General features: G+C 39.6%; 1 pseudogene; it reads right to left on the reverse strand.

The window, feature by feature from the left end:
* The window catches only part of LOC129814928 (guanine nucleotide-binding protein G(s) subunit alpha-like), a 48,127-nt pseudogene extending 25,657 nt beyond the window's left edge, over positions 1–22,470 (reverse strand).
* Between the last annotated feature and the right edge of the window lie 329 nt (positions 22,471–22,799).

Here is a 22,799-nt window from a genome sequence, read left to right on the forward strand (position 1 = left end):
TTTTTTTAAACTGCATTGTTGGTTAGGGGCTCGTAAGTAAGGATTTCACTGTAAGGTGACCTGTTGTATTCGGCACATGTGACTAATACAATTTGATTTGACAATAGTAAGACAAAGGCCTACATGACAATTGATATAACTACCAACATGCAAACAAAACATAAATGTTATTATCTGTCAGTCTCACTCTGAACACACTGCAATCCAGACATTCAGTTTTGTGGTAAGTCAACGAGCATTTGAATGCTAGTGATTCAGAAGCAGGGCCAGGTGTTTCACCTAACCATGTAGGCTAACCAGGTAGGCTAAAACTCCTGTCCCTATTCACAAGGTATCCCATCAGCTACATAGCTGAGGACAGACAGACAGCGAGGAGAGGAGACATATGAGGAAAATTAACATAGAGGTTCAGCAAGTTCCCTGAGACACGGACAGAATTTCACTGAGACGCAAGGCCGTTACATAGAATAAGCCAAACTCTTTAAGGGTTGGGGGCTGTACAATGGTAAGGATACAGTATATTCAGGATATCAGCTAAGCTCAGCAGCCCTTTCCTTCTCTACAGTGTTCCCTCCCCCCGTCAGTCTCCCTGTTCCCTGTCAGAAGCCCAAGCAGAGCGAACCAGTCAGACTGGTTCCTGGTAGGCCCTAGCCTAGGGCCAGGAGATGGGAGGGAGGGGGAGAGGAAGGAGGCAGAGGCCTATCAGATAGTCTTCTCTGCCCAAAACACACACAAACCCACATTAATGTAATGCATTCGATGCTTCAGAGAAGTAGTCAATAGCCACATACATTCCAATCCACCATATTGACATAGATTCCCTTGGCACAGCAACAGACCATATCAAATATCTCCAAACCTATAGAAAGCACCAGGGCAAACTCTAACCTAGGGCTGTGATGGTCATGGAATTTTGGATGACGGTAATTGGCCAACCGTCTCGGTCATAACCCTTCTCCTTTCCTCCACTCCTGGCTATGTGCTGCCATAGAAATCAATGATGGCATTCAAGTCAATGATGGCCTAATGGGTGGACTGGCGGCCATTGCGAATGTAGGCTACCCATAGGAGCAAAGCAGGAAGTAAAAGCAGGAAGTAAAAGCAGGAATGGCACCCATCAATATGCGCTGTGATTTGTTGATTCAACTCAACTGACATTACAAAAACGACATTCCATTGCATGAGCCACATCAGTTAACATCATTTGAATGAACATTCTATATTGCCGTGGAAATGATTGCATCACAATACCAGGCAGCCATTGCGAGTGAACCCACAGATGCGTTAAAAGATTCAATGGAACGCAGCCATTCCATTGCCCAGAATGGCGCACATTCAACAAATCTGATCCAACAAAGTGGATATTCGTCAAATCAGTCAAGATTTTTCTATTGTAACAGGCCAACGATGTCCTTACTTAAGTCTGATTTGGATATATTTGGCATGTAGTAGTCAGGTTTAGAACAAGTGACTGCTAAACGCTAACTCTCGTTCATATACGCTGGTTAGCATAGCTAGCGTACAGAAATTGGCGATGACAGCCAAAGTCGTTTAAAAAAAAATGTAAAGCAGTTGATTGGTAACGATGACATTTACATCTGCTTGTGTTAGGGTTGACATCCATACAAGCATTATACACATATAAACAACAGCATAAATGTAGACTTATTTTTACTGGGGGGCAATGAGGAGACTCATGATCTTTCCCCCACGGCCCTGCCCCACGTGTTTCCATTGTAATTCCATTGTTTTGATCGAGTTCGATTGACCTCTTTACCGCTTCTAAGAGTTTACCATTAAAAACAAAACAGTTGACCATTCAAATTGCCAGGGTTAGATGTTCTAAGCCCATTTTATTCATTGTTTGCTATAACACCTTGCTTATTTCAGCAAGAGGCAACAATGTGTAACATCACGTTGTTAAGAGGCCATGTTATCGCGGAAACGGACTCAACCGCATGAATGCCATGCCATCCCATCTTCAGTCAGCTGTTCTCTCCCCCCAAAAGAACGTATATATCATCGGAGCATGGACTCTCCTGCGTTCCACAGGGATATATTCCCATAGTTGTGTCAAGTTGGCTGGATGTCCTTTGGGTGGTGAACCATTCTTGATACACACGGGGAAAAGTTGAGCGTTAAAAACCCAGCAGCGTTGCAGTTCTTGACACACTCAAACCGATGCGTCTGGCACCTATTAACATACCACATTCAAAGGCACTTAAATCTTCTATCTGGCCCATTCACCCTCTGAATGGCACACATACACAATCCATGTCTCAATTGTCTCAAGGCTTAAAAATCCTTCTTTAACCTGTCTCCTCTCCTTCATCTACACTGATTGAAGTGGATTCAACAAGTGACATCCATAAGGAATCATAGCTTTCACTTGGTCAGTCTATGTCATGGAAAGACCAGATGTTCCTAATGTTTTGTACACTGAGTATATATGTTTTTTTAAACGGTCATGACAGTCATTTTACTTCATCCATAACCATCGGTTACACGGTTATACGGTAATCGTGCCAGCCCTAGTTGTATCTTCTGATTCAGAATCAGAAAACGTTATTACATATTGGTCATACATCACTTTAGAAATTACATTTAATCTGGTTCGGAATTTCTGGCTTACCTGCATTGAACATCTTTACATGCCTTGCTTGCCTGGCTGTCTGCCTGCCTGCCTGCTTACCCTGCCTGTCTGTCTGGCCACCCTGCCGGTCTGCACGCCTGACTGCTCTGGGAACATACAGTTTGGAGGGAATCCCTGAGGGTCCTGGTGTTTCAGAGGGGAACTCCCATCAGACCCATTTAGTGTTGTTGAACACAATCAGTGTTAACAGGCACAGGCCATGCATCTCTCAGGTGAGAGCTTCATTCAATTGTGAACATCCCAAGGAGAGTACACCTGCTAATTACTGAACCACAAAACAGACAGACAGACAGACAGACCGACACCATACTGTAGTAGCTACCATGACTGATGTGATGTTCCACTAGGAAGTTATTGGCCCAAGTTTCAAGTTTTATTAATCGTATGTACGGAATTACACGTGGCATACATTGTCCAACGAAATGCTTACTTGCAGGTTCCTTCTCAACAATGCAACAGCAATAAGAAATAGCAAAAGATAAGAATAAGAACATGAAGCAAATGGCTCGGTAGAATATAATAAACATTTTAGCGTAAGTATAACACAGGAAGGCACAATTTATAATCCAGTATTTTCACATATTTACCCATTCCTCCATTCACTGACTGTGGGCCTATTATATCCTGCCTCATCTTAGAGTCCTTCCTTTTGAAATTCAAAAACGTCGACCTACATCAAGTTAGCAGCCAGTTTGACTAATATTCATAGTTTCAACAGTTGAAAACTTTGAGATGGAGATAATCCTTTGGGACATGAACTCTGAATAAGACAACAGTATCCGATTTGTTCAAACCAGACTGTTCTAGCCCACGGAGCTAAAGACACAAATCTACAGGTTTCAGTCAAAGTTACTCATCGAGTGAGTGTGGTTCATTGGACCATCTCTTTTACTGCAGTCTCCAGAGGGTGGCTACCTGACGTGCACCGTCAGAGAAACCCCCCCGAAACATGCCAACATGACAGGGATAGTGTGTGATTTCTTTAAATCGAAAAATACTTACCGATGTAAACTCAAAATCCTTCTGATTTACTAGGCTCAGGATGTATTCGATTCGGAACTGGTGTGCTGGGTTGGCTAACTGGACTGGGGGTGTGAGTGTATTCATGGCTGTCACTATAGTCTGCAACGAAGGAAAAATAGAAAGACATTGCTTAAAAAATATAAAAAAATACTGAGAAAAATGTAAATGTTATTTTCAAAATCGATACATCAAAACATTTGAAGGATTTCCTCTACTGGGCTACTAGTACTGACTACTCATATAAGAGGGAGGAAAACAACAGAAAACAGTACCAATTACTTACCTCAATAGCTTCCTTTATATTATTTTTTATGTCTTGAATTTTCTGTTTTTTCTCCCTGAGAAGCATGAAAATTACAAAGTCAGTGACCAAATAGAATCAAAACCAACATAAAGGTGTAGTAACACACTGAAAAGCAGAATGGCAGATTGGCAATCTTTACTCATGGCTGAAGTCTGCAAACCCTAAAAAAGGGGCCCAACCACACAGATTTCATATCCATCAAAAATTGAGCCAACGGTTTTGCTTTGGGGCTCAAGCGTTGATGGATGACGGAGAGACAACGTAATTTGGATAGATAGACAGATACATAGCGCATTCTTCGTGCATTTCATCAGTCTCTGTGTAGCTGGGTTGTAAGAATTTAGGAGTTGCCGCGAGCAAGTAAGAGTAGTGTACTGTATGACTGAGAGGAGACTCCACCACATTCCTCACACGATTACCCCGAAAACAACAGTAAAAAAAAAAAAAAAAACTGCCATACCAATCTCTTCTCACCTCTGTCATACCACTCTTCTCCTCTATCTGCTCCTCCATTCTTATCCCCTCTCCCTATTATTCTGTCACTCCCCACCTCCATCTCCTTCTGTCCTCCTCATCCTGCTCTCCAGCACCTAGCACTGACTGGCACTGCCTGTCCCCCTTTCAGTAGGTAGGAACAACATTCTGGTCTGAAGGGCAAGCAGAGGGAACAACCCTGAACCGAAGCAAGTATTTATCAATAGGCTACACCGGGGTGCACGGCTGTGGAACACTAAACACACAACATCTGTCCTGAATTGACCATCAAGACAATCTGTATAAAGGTCCCTGCTATGGACTGACTGACTGATCTGTGTGTGAACAAATGTGTGTCTGCAAGTGTGTCGGTGTGTAATGTTTACCTACTACAGTACATGTTTTGAAATTGCGCTTTGTATTAGGTGATCTGTATTATATGATATGCATTTAATGTGTGAGCAGTGGTGCGTGTATATACACGAGACAAATTTCTCCCTTGGACAATGAAGTTGATCTGATCTTATTTAGCCATATGTGGAAGCCAATAGGGCTGTGAATTCCCAGGTGCCTCACGATACGATGTTATCCTAGGTGCCGATACGATGTATCGCGATTCTATATGTGTTGCGATTAGATACTGTGATTCGATATTCCAAACATATTGCTCATCATATGCCTGCCGCAGAGGGACAAGTGAGAGCCGTGAGAACAAGTTTTGATCAGTCGTGAAAATAAAAGTGCTGGGGAAAAAATGGCTACCTATTTAAAAAGAAGATGGAGAACAAGCTATGAAGGACAAATACTTTAGTTTTGGTGCAGGTACAGGTAACATGCAAAAATAATACTGCGATAGTCAAAACGATATGACATATTGTCAAAAATAATATAAATAATATCATTTTTTCCATCATCAGTAAGAGCCAAGGCCTTTTGACATATATGTGTTTCCTCTGGAAAAAAATGTTGCAGTAGTGGAAGAAATATAAAATGTAGTAGAAAGGACTGAGAAACTCACTTCTGGTGACTTTTTAAAAGGACATTCTACTCCAAAATTAATGAAAATAAAATGATGCTGACACCATCTAAAATATAATTTCCACCTCCAGAAATGAGCCCAATAACATACTGGTAAAATTATTTGTTTAAATGATTCTAACATATTGGACCATGCATATAGACTATGCATGGTCCATACTTTAAGGTATGCTATTAGCAATAAGCATTATCAACTAGGGTTGGGCAATATTACGATAGTATTGGATATCGAAGATGATTCAAAATCGATTAATGGAATTCAAAATGGATTAAATCGATACACCAATACCCCATAAGGACAAAGTGAAAACATGTTTTTAGAAAATGACAGGGAAATATTACTTACATAAGTATTCACACCCCTGTGTCAATACATGTTAGAATCACCTTTGGAAGTGAAGTTTTTTTTAAAACTTTTCTTTAAACTCCCAATAGGTGCCCTTCTTTGCGAGGCATTAGAAAACCTCCCTGGTCTTTATGGTTGAATCTGTGTTTGAAACTCACTGCTCGACTGAAGGACCTTACAGATACAGTAATTGTATGTGTGTTGTACAGAGATGAGGTAGTCATTCAAAAATCAAACCCTATTACTGCACACAGAGTGAGTCCATGTAACTTATTTTTACTCCTGCACTTATTTAGGCTTGCCATAACAAAGGGGTTGAATATTTATTGACTCAAGACATTTCAAGTTTAATTTTTTTAATAAAATTTGTAAAAATGTCTAAAAACATAATTCCATTTTGACATGATGGGGTATTGTATGTAGGCCAGTGACATAAAATCACAATTTGATCCATTTTCAATTCAGGTTGTAACACAACAAAATGTGGAAAAAGTCAAGAGGTGTTAATACATTCTGAAGGCGCTGTTTTTCAACTTGACTGGAACCCCGCATTAAAGCACTGACCAGGCAGCCCACAGCAGGGCCTATTCCTTTGCTATAGCCTGCATAACCTATTTCACCTAAACAATAAACAGAATGCAAGAGAATGTAGACAGAGCTAAGATTTTCACCAAAGCGGCGCAAAATGTCCTGCCAGATAATATATTGTTCTTCCCTCTCTCTCAATGCCGGATGATCTGGGCCATATAGCCGAAGCCTATTGAATTTTTTAGAGCGGACACTCCGGTGTGTAATTATTTTAAAAGACTAATTTTGTATTTTCTCTCCATTTGATAAGAATATGACTCGAGTTTTTATACATGCTGGCTTTCTCCCGCCGCCTCTCGCAGTGCTACTTCATGATCAAAACATGGATTTATCTAACGGAGTTCTCAGAAAGTAAAGTTTTGAATAACCTAAAAACATGATAGGCCTAAGGTAATAATGAGAGAGGTGGAACAAAGAATCGCAAGATAGAAAAATGGAACGAGTAGTTTGAACAAGCCTTACAGTTGAGCAAAGCTTAGTCTATTATAAGAGGAATGGTGCATGCGTCCCTCCTCCTTGCTGTTGAGAACCAAACGGACAAAAGCCAAATCCTACTCATTAAAATAGCCTATCAAAAGCATTAAGACAAGTTAAAGTTATGAATAGTATTTTCCAAATAGGCTACTCTAATAAAGTGTGCAACTGGAACAATTCTGAAAGTCAGAGTCTATAGTCGAGTCTCTATCACAGCAAAGCTTATGAGAGAAACGATGTGTAGTGTAGGCCTATTTCCATAGCCTATTATTAGCAATGTATAGAAGCCTAGGCTTAATAACAATCATTGAATAATTATCCGGTTCTGGGGAGAGCAGAGTAGCCTGCTCTGCAGCCGGGTCCTGGATGATTTACAACCCATCACACGACGCACAGCCAACGAGGCTGCCTTGCGCGTAGGCACACACAGACATACATGTCTTTCGTGACACATCTCCAATCGGCTACTAAAAAAAGGAAAGGGAAAGGGGGATACCTACTCAGTTGTACAACTGAGTGCATTCAACTGAAATGTGTCTTTCGCATTTAACCCAACCCCTCTGAATCAGAGAAGTGCTGAGGGCTGCCTTAATCGACATCAGGGATAGGCTACTAAAAAAGATTTGGCTCCAAAATAGAATGATTCCTCTCGTCCTTCCCATAGCATGTGAGCTCATGCTAGTGGTCCTTTTTAGCTGTCTTTATTTTAATTGTATTTTTTTTTGGGGGGGGGGGACAATAGGGTGCGATACCATTGTATATCACAATGTTTTATGGGTACTTAATCACGATAGGACAAAGGTTGACATCGCCCAACCCTAAGCCCAACTGATAGCAGTATAGTGACTATAAATAAATAGGCTGGAACATTGGGTTGCTTATCTGCATTTACCTTATTGAGCTAATCATTAGCTAGATACCAAATGTGATCTTTTAACTAGTTAGCATTGTATTGATGAATTTTATGTAGCAAAAAACGTGCATAAACACAGTGAATATAATATTAGGGTAACTTGGGGTAAACACCACCTAGGGTTGCACTACCCGTCCCCTGCCTGTATTTCTCACAGAAACCACCTCATGTCACCATTTTTTCATTTTTTTCATGTTCCATATTTGTGCAGCGGAAACACAGTTGATTATTATAGTTCTGGAATGATCAGAATCATGTTGTACATGAGCAGTGAGAATCCACAGAAATGAAGCCTGCATGAACTCATATTGTTGGGGAAAACAAAAGCCTGAGGCAAACTACAGTTTTTCTTAGGTTTTCAGTGTCTAAAGTTCAGTTTCTCTTAAGGTTCTACAGTATTGATGTCGGCGTACTTTAGCACATGCTACAGTGACTATGAAAAGAAATGAGTGAAACCAAAAACTTCCTAATTTGCTATAAAAGACGCAATAGCACGAACGGAGCAGGAGTAAGCTATGCATGTGATTTCAAACTATTCAAAAACAACTTCAAGGACCTGTTGTATTTTTTGGAGCTTACCAACCACTTGTTGTTTAAAAACATTTTATAAAATTGGCAATTCTTAGAGCAATAAACGTTGTAAATATGATCAATTAACTCAAGCAGAGTTTCACCTGTAGGCATAACTAACACCTAGTCTCTCTGGCGACAAACAATCATATAGTTTCTGGGATGTGACGCAATTGTGGGTTCGGGTTATCTTTGTATGCATTTCTTTGATTGCTTTTGTACCTGTAAACCCGAAATAAAAAGTTAGTCACAAAACAAAATGCATTTGTAGCCCGGAGCGAATAATCAACCTGAGAATCCTCGGACATTGGTTACCAATTTAGAGTTCAAATCTGTGTAATATAACTGGAGTAAGACCCCTTTGGCTTTCAAGTGGCTCCGACTAAATAATATGTGCTTGACACGGTTCTGCAAAGATTTATGAAATTGGGAAAAACAATACTTACTCTGCATTGAAGCCATTCACATGCAATATTCGCATCTGTTTGACTATCGTGCTCTTCCCAGATTCACCAGCACCTGCAAACAGAGAAAAGAGGAAGATGGAGGTTTAAACAACACCTCACTTGACAGTGGTCTCTTTAGGGCAATATCAATTCTATTGAGGTCAATTCTAGGCATGTCAATCACACATCACTTCAGTCTCCAACCATGTTACAACCTACAACTAAGGGCCCAGAGTTGTTCCTGGCCAGACCACATGGTCAGGAGAAACTCCTGGCCCTAGTGATGACTGTCCACTAACCACGGGGCATGGAATGCTGGGAATATTCGGGGATATTCGGAACAGTCATTCGCCACCCATAATGGAACAGAGAGAACAAACGCTGCTCCTTCGTGCTAACAACATGCTACTTGCTAAATGAAAGGAAAACAGACCACATCCTAACTTGGGCCTGAGCCCCTCTTTACAGATTATGTGGGTCTTAAATACCTAGGTCCCTATTACTGTGCAGCAACAAATAAAAGTGCATTTGAATAAGTATGCAGCTTTGAAATTGTATTTTTGTTTCATACGGGGAACATTGTTTTGTTGAGTTCATGTATCCAAAGGTTAATTCTTGCAGTGCATGAATAATGTTGTTTTTGATGGGTTTAGAAAAAAAATGTTGTTCCTAGTCATTGTCACTTCAGACAGGAATCAATGCTTGGAGGAATCAAAGTTTGCATTGTTATTGTTATTAGGCCTAATATTTCCATTTTTTATGTATGCCAATGATGATGAGGGCCCTACCAAATCAACCCAATTAAAGAAAAACTGTTAGTTTGGAGGTCATATTTTGGTATTACATGATTGATCAAGTTTTCTAAGAGTTATAAGTCAAGAAAACACAAACCATCTGTCTATGTGAAAGAACACAGCATTGTAGCTGTCACTTCCAAACATTATAACCCACACAATAGTTATACTGTACTTGTGTAATAGGAACAACTCCATTACTATACAATTATAAAGCAATTACTGTGTACTGTAACATGATAATACAATGTGTTACTTGACTATTTACAGTGTTTTTACATAGGTAGGAGCAACTTGATGCAATGCGTCACCCTAGGCCTTGTGTCAACTAAGTCAGTACTGGTATTCACAACAATTACGATTAAAAGCAATTCAAGGAGAATGTAGTGTGTGATGATGAAAACGGCACAATCCTGATGCCTATTATTTATAGGCTAATCTCTTCGGGAAATCAGTCCTAGAGACACACATTGCTAGGCCGACACCACAAGCAATAATTCTCCTAGTCGGGTAGAATCGCATGCAACAATTCTGCTCTGGAAAAATAAACACTGTTGCAAATAGGGGGGCAATGGTGTTGTTGGCTTTTCGTGTCCAGCTGTGCAGAGTGCTTAAAATGACAGGACACAAGTGTTGACAGTGGTAGGCCTGTTCCAAGAACAGAAACTCCTATTGAAAATGTCAGCACAACCAAAGGTAAAAACCCATTCCAATAAAACAAATGTAATGGTCTTTGAGCAATGGCCTACCTAGGAGGAACATAGGCCTACATAGTTTCTTTTTTTTTAAATGGTCATTTACAATGTCAGACGTTTGCCACCCTCAAATGCCACAATAACTAAGGCTGGGAACAATTTACCAATAACTTAAACATGTCAGAAACATACCTAGTAGTAGGAGCCGGTGAGTTGCTCGGTATATCTGTTTGTCTTTTTGAAGCTGTTTCTCTATCTTTTTGTTTGCTTCCCTCTGTGCTTTCTCCTCATTATGTTGGTCTTCGGTCTTACTATTGCCCAGACAACCCATCTTCCCAAAAACCCAATAAAAAGGTTCGGGGAAGGGGGGGATTAATAATAATACAAAAATTCTAGATTCCTAAATTGGCCCAGGAGAAAAGCACCTTGCTCAAAATGGGTGACATTTATATTGCCAGTTGCAGAATAAAACCACTGTAACCTGTAGATGATCAAGGCCTCCACAGACGCAGCCTATATCACATATTAATGTTAATTATCTATAGGCTACAATAGATCATTCAGGGAGAACGGAGTGGTGGTGCTAATGAAGATACCCGGACCGCCCTCTCAGACGGTTGATTCCTATAAGGTTTTCACTGTCAATCCACAATGAAGACATCAATATTAATTTCAACGTGAATATGATTCTTCAGCGCTACAATGTACATAAATGGTCTCTCGAGTCGGGATTCCCACGACGTCTTGCAGTGGAGCTGAAATCCACACTGAATTCTAGCAAATGTCTCCTCTTGAACCCATCATCGGTTTCACTGGTAGAATTCTGACTACTGACATTCAAAACATTTGCTGTTCCATCAAAGCGTATTTCCCTTTTTATTTTACAATCCGTCCTCAACCCCAGCGAGACGGGCCGAGCAGACAAGAGGATAAAAAAATTACTAAATTAATATTTCCACTAAAATGACGGTATGTGGATCATTACGCCAACCCTTCCTTCTTCATCCGAATGTATTTTAAATCCAGGACAAAACGTAACCGTGTCAACTATATCCTGTTTTAGTCAATGATATTAATTTATTTTCCCTCCTCGTCACAGATGTTGGTTGCTTTTGGGGTTTGTCCAGATCAAAAAGGCCTTTCTCTCGGTCTTTTTCTTTGCCGCTGTAAATTGTATTTCTCCTCACATCGGTAAGCTTTTCTGGGCAAACAATGACTCCAATAGGGCTTCTTTTGTGCAATAAATACAATTTCCCCGATTCAGGTATATTTATGAAAATCCTCCGTTATGTTCCCGTTTCTCGCGGGTAGAGCATGCTGTCAGTCTAAGCTTTATAGCCCTTTTGAATTCGTATGGTAGATGGGCTGGCTGGCCATATGTGTATAATATGAACATACTGCAATATATAGCCTAATCATTTATTGAACGATGACAGTTCTTTTTTTTTATGTAAAGGCCAGATCTGCTCTTGAATAAATGTGAATAGATTCGTTTCTTTTAAGTATTTTGTAGTATTTTTTTTCCATTTTCTCTGAGAATTGTACATTGAGATATATCGCGTTGAAGAGATGGGGTGGGGCAAACAGCTCTCACTGAACCCTGGGAACGACCAGAGTGTAATCACATGATTGCCCAAAACGTCATGAAGTTGCGATTCCGAAGAGAAAAAGGCGCCCTCTGAAGAAATGATCATCCATACCCTGGTTTTAATGTCTATGGACCATACCAAGCAAGTAGGCTACTGTAGCACAACAGATACATTGTAATCATTATAAAATTGATACAATGTATAAATAAATACTTGCTGGATCTTTCTATTCACTCTAGACTTATGTATTCCCTCTCTAAACATCTGAATATTTTGGTGGCTATGGAATTATGATAGACCTATCATAAAAATGATTTTAAAATACAAAAGGATTTGTAAAGAGTTATTTTAACTTTTAACTTAGAGTGGTTTATACATCTGTAATAAACAGTTATAAAACTGGTTGAAACTTCTCACTACTCTGCAAGCACCAAATACATGCACAATCTCAACCAGTGTTATAAATGTTTATTCAATTATTATAAACCAGCTATAAATGAATAATAACCTACTTATAAACACCTTTATAAATAATGCATGTATATCTTGATATAAATTAATTTATGGATTAATATGTAGATGAGTGATAAACACAAATTAAACACATTGCATTTCTAGCCAGATATAGGCTTACTAATTTATTGCTTCACTGGGTTTTGCAATTTTCCCAATATGTGAAATATTATCAGCCCGGCCCTCATACCAGTCTTCCTTAACGTGCTTGCAAAAATGTGGATTTCCTACTGCATTTAACAACAGATGTATCTACACTTGACTGTATGAGTAGGCCTATGTGGTGTAAAGACGGAGTCTGTTTCCGAATCACAATATAAAAGTCTATGCAAGTCCTCTAACATGAAGGCCTAACCTAACAATTACTTGGTCTTCGGTGAATTGATTTATGCCCAATTATAATTTGCGTAAACTATTGTCATGTGTGTTGTCAACAATGATGGCAGACTAATATTAGAGCTCAAATTCTTCCGCAAGTGTTTCTGACATCTTTTTTTTTTTTTAACTGGGCACTCCTGCTAATATGGTCAGATGACTATCCCACTGTTTTGAGAGTAAATAAAAACATATAGGCCTATATATTTCCTTTAAAATCTCTTAAGGATCCAACGCTTTTTTCAATTTGTGCCTAAAATGACATCCTCAAATCTAACTGCCTATAGCTCAGGACCTGAAGCAAGGATATGCATATTCTTGATAACATTTGAAAGGAAACACTTTGAAGTTGGTGTACATGTGAAATGAATGTAGGAGAATATAACACATTAGATCTGGTAAAAATAATACAAATAAAAAACATGCATTATACCGATCTCGTAGAGGTTACCCGTGTCATCATATAGACTGGTATATTTCCTTTAACCATCCCATCCTCATCTCTATTTCACAGGGCTGGCCCTAGCTTTTTAGGGGCCCTAAGCCAGATTTGGTTTGGGGCCCCCCCACCTCGCAGGTAAAACATTTTAGTGGTCCCTGTCTTGACGGTGAAAAAAAAAATACAGTTTCAAAGTAAATTTACTGGAATTTGATGCATTTTGCCATGGGGCAAAGAGAAGATGTTGTAGTTTTAAAGCACATTTTCTACAATTCTACACATTTTGCGGCCGGGGTCCCTAAGCGACTGCTTATGTCGCTTATGCTCTGCTATTTCACGAAGGTGAAATTTGGGAAATATTGTTACACAAGCTAGGTTTCCATCCAATTGGCGACAAATTTTCATGCAAATATTCTCAAATCCACATAAAGAAAATATGCAAATGAGTGCACCCAAAATGTACTTTTTTGCTTACGTTTTCATCTCCTGAATAAAAAATGGAGAGTTCAAAATGTTTCCATCACATTTTCAACTCTACCAATAGTTTTATCACAAAAACTGTTTTGTTAAATAGCAAATGTGCTTACTCTGGTCTTGGCACATGCACTCTAGCCAACAGCTCACAGATACAGTCCAGGGAGGCTAGTCTACATGATGAGATTATTCTAGATAGGAGCGAGAATATTTGTATTTGTCAAACGGCAGTCAAGCATCGATCATCATGTCACCAGAATAAGACCCTTGATATTTATTGGAAAGGAGAATCAAGCTCATCACTGTGCACTTTCAACACCCTGTGAAGTTCATCATAACTTATTTCATCTTTACAGTAACAAATTGCTATAAATTCACAGCAATACTTTTACAGTAAGCTACTGTAACTCTATATTACAATACAGTACTGTAAAGAGCAATGCATCATGGGGTCTCAATGGCAAATTACAGCATTTTTACAGTAAAGTATTTTTTGCTGTATATTTACAGCAGCATACTGTGAATTATGGTGCATTGTGGGGAGATGTGGGCAGAGAAAGAATCTCTGGCTCATTAACATATTTAGAGGTGTGCCTTGAAGAGGCTATATTTGTTGCACCCATCAGTGAGAATTCCCGTGCTGTTTGGAATTCCTGTGTGCCTTCCTTGATCCCCCTGTTCCTCTAATGGAATTTTCCCTTATAATAAGGGGCAATTTATGTATTGTGTACACATTATTTGTGTTCATGGTGATAGTTTGGAGCCAGATACCTGCCAAAAGGTTGTACGTACAGTACCAGTCAAAAGTTGGATTTTTCTTTATTTTTACTATTTTCTACATTGCATAATAATAGTGAAGACATCAAAATGATGAAATAACACATATGGAATAATGTAGTGACCAAAAAAGTGTTAAACAAATCCAAATAGATTTTAGATTCTTTAAAGTAGCCACCCTTTGCCTTGATGAGAGCTTTGCACACTCTTGGCATTCTCTCAACCAGCTTCACCTGGAATGTTTTTCCAACAGTCTTTAAATCAAATCAAATGTATTGGTCACGTATACATTTTTAGAAGATGTTATTGACGGTATAGCGAAATGCTTGTGTTCCAAGCTCCAACAGTGCAGTAGTATCTAACAATTCACAAAAATACACAAATCTAAAAGTAAAGAATGGAATTAAGAAATATATAAATATTAGGATGATCAATGTTCGAGTGGCATTGACTAAATACAGTAGAACTAAATACAGTATATACATATGAAATAAGTAAAGCAGTATGTAAACATTATTAAAGTGACTAGTGTTCCATTATTAAAGTGGCCAGTGATTCCATGTCTATGTATATAGGGCAGTAGCCTCTAAGGTGCAGGGTTGAGTAGCCGGATGGTAGCCGGCTAGTGATGGATATTTAACAGTCTGATGGCCTTAAGATTGAAAAACAGCTTCTATCTCTCTGTCCCAGCTTTGATGCACCTGTACTGACCTCGCCTTCTGGATGATAGCGGGGTGAACAGGCCGTGGATGTGTTGTTTCCTACCTTCACCACCTGGGGGCGGCCCGTCAGGAAGTCCAGGACCCAGTTGCATGGGCAGGGTTCAGACCCAGGGCCCCGAGCTTAATGATGAGCTTGGAGGCTACTATGGTGTTGAAGGCTGAGCTATAGTCAATGAACAGCAATCTGACGAAAGTATTCCTCAAGGTGATTTAAACCGTAACTAGCCTCAAAGAACTTCATGATGACAGAAGTGAGTGCTACGGGGCGATAGTAATTTAGTTCAGTTACCTTTGTTTCTTGGGTACAGGAACAATGGTGGACATCTTGAAGCAAGTGTGGACAGCGCAATGGGATAGGGAGAGATTTAATATGTCCGTAAACACTCCAGCCAGCTGGTCTGTGCATGTTCGGAGGACGTGGCTAGGGATGCCGTCTGGGCCGGCAGCCTTGCGTCGGCCACGGAAAATGAGAGCCCACAGTCCTTGAGAGTGGGCCACATTGGTGGCACTGTGTTATCCTCAAAGCGGGCGAGGAAGGTGTTTAGCTTGTCTGGGAGCAAGACGTCGGTGTCTGCGACGTGGCTGTTTTTTCCCTTTCCCTTTGTAATCTATGATTGTCTGTAGACCTGCCACATACATCTCATGTCTGAGCTGTTGAAATGCGACTCCATTTGGTCTCTGTACTGATGTTTTGCCTGTTTGTATGGTTAAATACGGTGGTTCACACTTTCAGCTGTACACAAATGCTGCCATCTATCCACGGTTTCTGGTTTGGTTAGATTTTAAAAGTTACCGTGGGAACATCATCCCCAAAACAGTTCCTGATGAACTCGGTCACTGTGTCTGTGTAAGCGTCAATGTTATTCTCAGAGGCTACCCGGATCATATCCCAGTCCGCGTGATGAAAAACAATCTTCAAACCAACGTTGAATAGCCATGATCTGATTTCACGAAGGGATGGCAGGAGAGGGCCTTGTAGGCATTTCGAAAAGGCGAAAAGCAATGATCTGTTTGCCCTAATCTAGTGTTTTCCCTAAACTACAGTCAATGTGTTGATAGAACTTCGGTAGCGTTTTCCTAAAATTTGCCTTGTTAAAATTCCCAGCTACAATAAATGCGGCCTCAGGATGTGGTTTCCAGTTTGCATAAAGTCCAGTGTAGTTCATTGAGGGCTGTCATGGTATCGGCTTGAGGGGGAATATACACAGCTGTGACAATGACCGAAGATAATTCTCTTGGGAGGTAATATGGTCGGCATTTGATTATGAGGTATTCTAGGTCGGATGAACAAAAGGAGTTGAGTTTCTGTATGTTAATACAATCACACCATGAGTAGTTAATCATGAAGCATCTTGAAAGAGTTCCCACATATGCTGAGCACTTGTTGGCTGCTTTTCCTTCACTCTGCTGTCCAACTGATTCCAAACCATCTCAATTGGGTTGAGGTCGGGTGCTTGTGGAGGCCATGTCATCTGATGCAGCACTCCATCACTCTCCTTCTTGGTAAATGGGATGGCGTATCGCTGCAGAATGCTGTGGTAGCCATTCTGGTTAAGTGTGCCTTGAATTCTAAATAAATCACTGACAGTGTCACCAGCAAAGCACCCACACACCATCACACCTCCTCCATGCCTGACAGTGGGAACCACACATGCAGAGATCATTTGTTCACCTACTCTGCGTCTCACAAAGACACAGCGTTTGGAACCAAAAATCTCAAATTTGGACTTATCAGACCAAACGACAGTCTAATGAACAAATGATTCCATATGTGTTATTTCATAGTTTTGATGTCTTTACTATTAATCTACAATGTAGAAAATTGTAAAAAAAAAAAAAAAAAAAAAACTGGAATGAGTAGGTGTCCAAACTTTTGACTGGTACTGTACGTATCGTTAGGATCGTAAGAAAATCATGAGTAAATGATTAGGATCGTAAGAAAAGCCATGAGTGAAACATGAAACGTAAACGTTAAATAGATCTGTAAACTATGTTATGACTATGAATTAACATTTCCACGTTAAATTCTTACTTCACGTCTTCCTTTACTCATTTACAGATCTTTTTTATGCATCCAAACCTTTGTCAGTAATATGGCATCTGCAAAGGACATGAACTGAACTTAGCTATTCGAAGTTGGCTAGACAATCAAGCAACTCTAGCCCAGACATTAGAATTGCTTTGCAGCGTCCGGTTTAATTTCCAAAGTAAAAGTCTAGAGCTTGTTTTAGAAGTGCATTCAATAATGACGTTATACCAGTAGATGACATAGTATAGGCTTGGGCCTTCAGCAAATGACGTGTGAGAATGATAAAGACACAGAAGAGCCTTGTCTAGAATAACCACCTGAGCTGCAAAATAGAAAGTAAAAATGATTTACGCTAGGCCTATTCAGCTATCTAAATATGCCATGCTGTTGTGTGTTATTTAATGGCCATATAATTGCAGAATTTATTTTATAGCTGCGTGGGGCTATTGTGGTGATCATGTAACCTAATGAATCACACCTTTTCCAGTATTTGGGAGCACAGACTGTAGGCCTTATATTAGGCATTTTGACTGTTGTATTAGTGAATTCCACTATGTACGTGGGCTTGTATTGCCATTTGCATTGCATAACCCCATCACGCAGAAGCTACAGCCATATCAATAAATGAGACAAAACAAAATATTGATTAAGTCTTGGCTATAACCTGTCCTGAGGGAAATAGAAAAGGGGTCCCAAATAGTCAAGACTATCTATAGTCTATGTTTATTGCCAGATCTGTTTTCCCTATCAGCCACTGCACATGCTTCAACTATTTTGTTTAAAATGTATTTAGAGGCCTGTGAGCTAGGGATTTTTTTAAGGGGAGCCCTATAATAAAAAAAATTATAAAACACAAATAGAGTTCTAAAATTATTCCACAAGACACCAGTACCCAAAATGATAGCCTACAAGTTGAAGGCCTATTTTTTATTTGGATAGGCCAAAATTAAAAAACATTGAATTATTAAAGTGATAGTCCAAAGGACTTTGGAGAATTTACATAATTTTGAATACACACGTGGATTTCAATGAACAAATGGATACGACTGTTCTATTCCCTTTGATTTAGTTCCTATTGCAACTCAGACAAATGACTGAATGGATGACATACTAACTGACTGTACTGAATGAAGGACGAATTAAATGTTCAAATATGTTGGAATGACGAGTTGCATGCATCATGCATGCTCTGCACTTTATTTGGCTGGTAGGCAGATAGTCCTACATTAGGGTATAATGACTTTATGACTACATGCCTCCAGAAGGACATCTTCTGGAGGCTGAGGGGTGCTTTTCTGAAGGCGCATGGTGCTGTGAGATCACAAGCCCTCCAACTGGGCAGCAGTTGGGAGTAGCCTGTACGGAGACTACCTAAAAACCACTGACACAGAGTTATTGTAAAGAGTAGGCATAATCTTATGCCAGACATAGCCTACGTTTAACCTCTCCCTTGATCCTTTCAGATTGAATGATGAAATAAATAACAAAATATTCTATAAAAAAATATATTTTGAGTGGCAAAGACCCCAGTGGTCATTCATAATTCATATTCACCAAACATCTAGTATTATTCTGTTTCATTATTCCTGGTAGATACAACTGGTTATGATTCATTATTCCTGGTAGATACAACTGGTCATGATTGCAGAGTTCAGAGAATGGGATGGTTCAATATTGAATTAGTCATATTTTGATAAGGTGCATGCATGGCGACGTCCACGTCATCCAGAGATATGCCCATGCTGTGCGGACTGAAACGTCACTGTTGCAGGCATAATACAGCTAGTGCTATGTAGACTTGCTCTGGCAAACAAATCCATTACATTAGCTTCCTAAATGTGAAGTAAACTCAACTGAGGAGTAATAGAAAATGGAGACTTAACTTGAAAACGTGCAGGATACCTCTTTTCAGTTTCCCTGACTTCCGTTTTTATTTTATACTGTGTTATGCATGTTCGGGTAGCACTCCTCACAGGCCATTTGGTGTACTTTTTTGTTTGTTGGTGAGATGAAACTGCCAAAACTCTGAAAGGAATTATTGTACGTCAGAATTGCAACACAAGATTTGTTCAAGCCTTAAATGTTAGTCTGTAATCATAACATGGTGATTGTATGTTCACAGATGCCATTTCACATTTACATTCATGTTGTTTCACACATGGCTTTTCTTACGACCCTAACAATTTACGTATGGATTTTTTTACGATCCTAACAATCTTTTGGCAGGTATGTGGCTCCATATAATAGTCACAACAATAAGAAAATTACTACGCCCTTGAACATGTACACAGTTATTTTGCAGCAGAACTTATAGAATAGTCAAATAGGATGAACTGAGTGTGAAAGTGGTACAATAATATTTTTTAAATGGATGACTTTTTTTTCAGTAGCCTAGATTCAAATGCAATGCCCAACTCCTGCCAGTACAGGGCAGAATATAGCTACAATCATACTGGATTTGAGTCCCCCCCTAACTCAGTTGCCGGAGTGGAAGGAAACTGTTCAGGGATATGACCATGAGGCCAATGGTGATTTTAAAACAGTTACAGAGTTTAATGGTTGTAATATGAGAAAACTGAGGATGGATCAACAACATTGCAGTTACTTCACAATAATAACCTAAATTACAGGCTGAAAAGAATGAAGCCTGTACAGAATCAAAATATTCCAAAACATGCATTCTGTTTGCAACAAGGCACTTAAGTAATACTGCAACAAAAAAAGGCTAAGAAATTAACTTTTTGTCCTGAATACAAAGCGTTATGTTTGGGGCAAATCCAACACAACACATCACTGAGGACCATTCTTCATATTTCCAAGCATGGTGGTGGCTGCATCATGTTATGTGTCAGCAAGGACTGTGGAGTTTCTTAGGATAAAAATAAACAGAATACAGCTATAAGCACAGGCCTTAATCCTAGAGGAAAACCTGGTTCAGTCTGCTTTCCAACAGATACTGGGAGACAAATTCACCTTTCAGCAGAACAATAACCTAAAACACAAGGCCAAATCTACACTGAAGTTGTTTACCAAGACGACATTGAATGTTCCTGAGTGGCCTAGTTAGAGTTTTGACTGAAAACGGCTTGAAATCTATGGCAAGACTTGGCTGTCAAGCAATGAGCAACAATCAACTTGACAGAGCTTTAAGAATTAAAAAAAATATAAAATGTGCAAATATTGTACGATCCAGGTGTGCAAAGCTTTTAGAAAGTTACCAAGAAAGACTCACGGCTGTAATACTCGCCAAAGGTGCTTCTACAAAGTATTGACTCAGGGGTGTGAATAGTTATGTAAATTAGTTATTTCTGTATTATATTTTTCTATAAATTAGCAACATTTTCTAAAAACATGTTTTCACTGTCATTATGAGGTATTATTGTGTGTATATCTATTAATGTAAAAATCTATGAATCAATTTTGAATTCAAGCTGCAACCCAACAAAATGTGGAAGAAGTCAAGGGGTATGAATACTTTCTGAAGGCACTGTAATTATGATGTATTACATGAGGACTGATTTAAACGTAACAGATAATTGTATTTTAGCTCTAACAACTCTTATACAAAGTGAAAGCTCCAGAACAGTCCTAATAATCATCCTACTCCTATTTTGTTTTCTACAAATTAGAATTTTTTTCCACACAATCATACCTGTACTTTTTTAAAAACACATTTCAAACTCCAAAAAGAGGTCCCCTAAGGACACATAAGAGAGGCTTAGCTAACAGGATGGAGAATATCACGAGTACAATGAAGAGAATGCAATGAATAACCTATAACTAACTCACACCTGGCTGGATTACTAGAGCATCGTTCACAAGCATACTTATCATCTTGTTCTGCTCGTGTCCAGTCTGTTTTTAAACCTACAGCCCGCATGACTAGTGTATTTTGGTCACAGAGCCCACACAGTTCTTCCATTTGTTTCTGCAAACTGCCCTCCTTTCCTTGTGTAACTTAGAAAAAAGGTGCAGCTTCTATAAAGGCAACAGAGCTAAGGACCTCCTTGCGATACCGTTTATAACTAGGCTATATCAAGGGCTTACTTGGCAAACACTCTTTCAATTTAAGGGTTTACATTTTTTAACCTGTTCTCCTTCACTCGATCAAAAAGTGGAGATGAAAAAAACGGGCTTCTCCTGGAGGGGAAAAACACAATACTTACATAAGCAGTTATAAGAAGCCATAAGCAGTGATTACTTGTTCTTATGGATTCTTATGGATATAGCCAAATACAGTGTGGAGGTCTGCACAGTGAATTAGGTTAACTTACCCAATAGCAGAACCCTTGCCTCCATGTCATGGAAAATGTTTTGTTAGTTTGTGTGTGTGTGTGTGTGTGTGTGTGTGTGTGTGTGTGTGTGTGTGTGTGTGTGTGTGTGTGTGTGTGTGTGTGTGTGTGTGTGTGTGTGTGTGTCAAAATTGATGTGGTTTTGTTCTCGTTGCTGAAATAGCAAGCATTTGAGAATCAGCCTGTTCTCATTTACCCTCAAGGCAGCATGTCTTTTTTTAAAATTCATCCACCAAATAAACTATAGGCTACAATAAGTAATGTGTTTGTAATAACAAGTGACCAATAGGGCTGTAGATGTCACTTTCTAATACACACTGTCCCTCAAAATAATGTGTTGTTTGGACATCAATAACGTCACCCACAGTGGTGTGTAGAATAGGCAACTTGTTAAATAAAGGTTAAATAAAATGTATCAATGTAGACAGTCAGTTTGATATCCAAGGGAATTAAAAAGTAGTTGTCTTGATATATAGGTCAAATAACATATAGACTAGGCCTACCTTGATATTACATTACAGAGGACCCCCCTCCCTCCCCACTGAAACAGAACTAGCTTATGCAGTCATAGTTGATAGGTTACTTGTCCTGTTGGCAAATGATCACCAAGCTGAGACCCTTATGGATATATGGCCAAATATAGCCTGCAGTGCAGAGGACAACGCTGTAAATTAGGTTAACTTACCCAATAGCAGAAGCCTATGGGTCTGCTTGTATTCTCTCTTCTCTGCTTTCAGGCTCTTATCTATGTTCCGACTTCTCTTTATCTCTGCTTTGATCCGTGCTTTTTCCTCCACTCTGCGTTGATCCCGAAGCTCCAGGTCGGAACAATTGTCCTGCTGCCCAGGCTCGCCATCTAGCCCAGCATTAGCACCCGCTCGCCCGCTGTAGGTTATCGATGAGTGGGGTCCTATAATCCTAGATCTAAAACTATGACACATCCCCATAACGAGCTGCCACGTTTATAATTCAATTAGCTAACATTGACAGTGCGTGGAAACCCCATAATTATGATGACAGTCTCGCTGTTTATTGTCACATCCCGTTAGCGGACATGGGGTCCATGCAATGACCAAGGTGTCCACTTCTCGCACTTCAAGGTTTTTTTCTGAAAACGTAAAAGCCACTCACAGTAGGCCCAGCTGACGAATATGAATCGGACCGGCACACAGTTCCGGTGCTCCTATTGTGATGTATAGCTTATAGATGGCTTGTTGGTTTGCCCTATTTTGCTCTCGAAGTCCTTCCTCATCCTTCCTCTTTCCTGTTAG

This window comes from Salvelinus fontinalis, chromosome 18 (assembly GCF_029448725.1).
Source record: "Salvelinus fontinalis isolate EN_2023a chromosome 18, ASM2944872v1, whole genome shotgun sequence".
NCBI lineage: Eukaryota > Metazoa > Chordata > Actinopteri > Salmoniformes > Salmonidae > Salvelinus > Salvelinus fontinalis.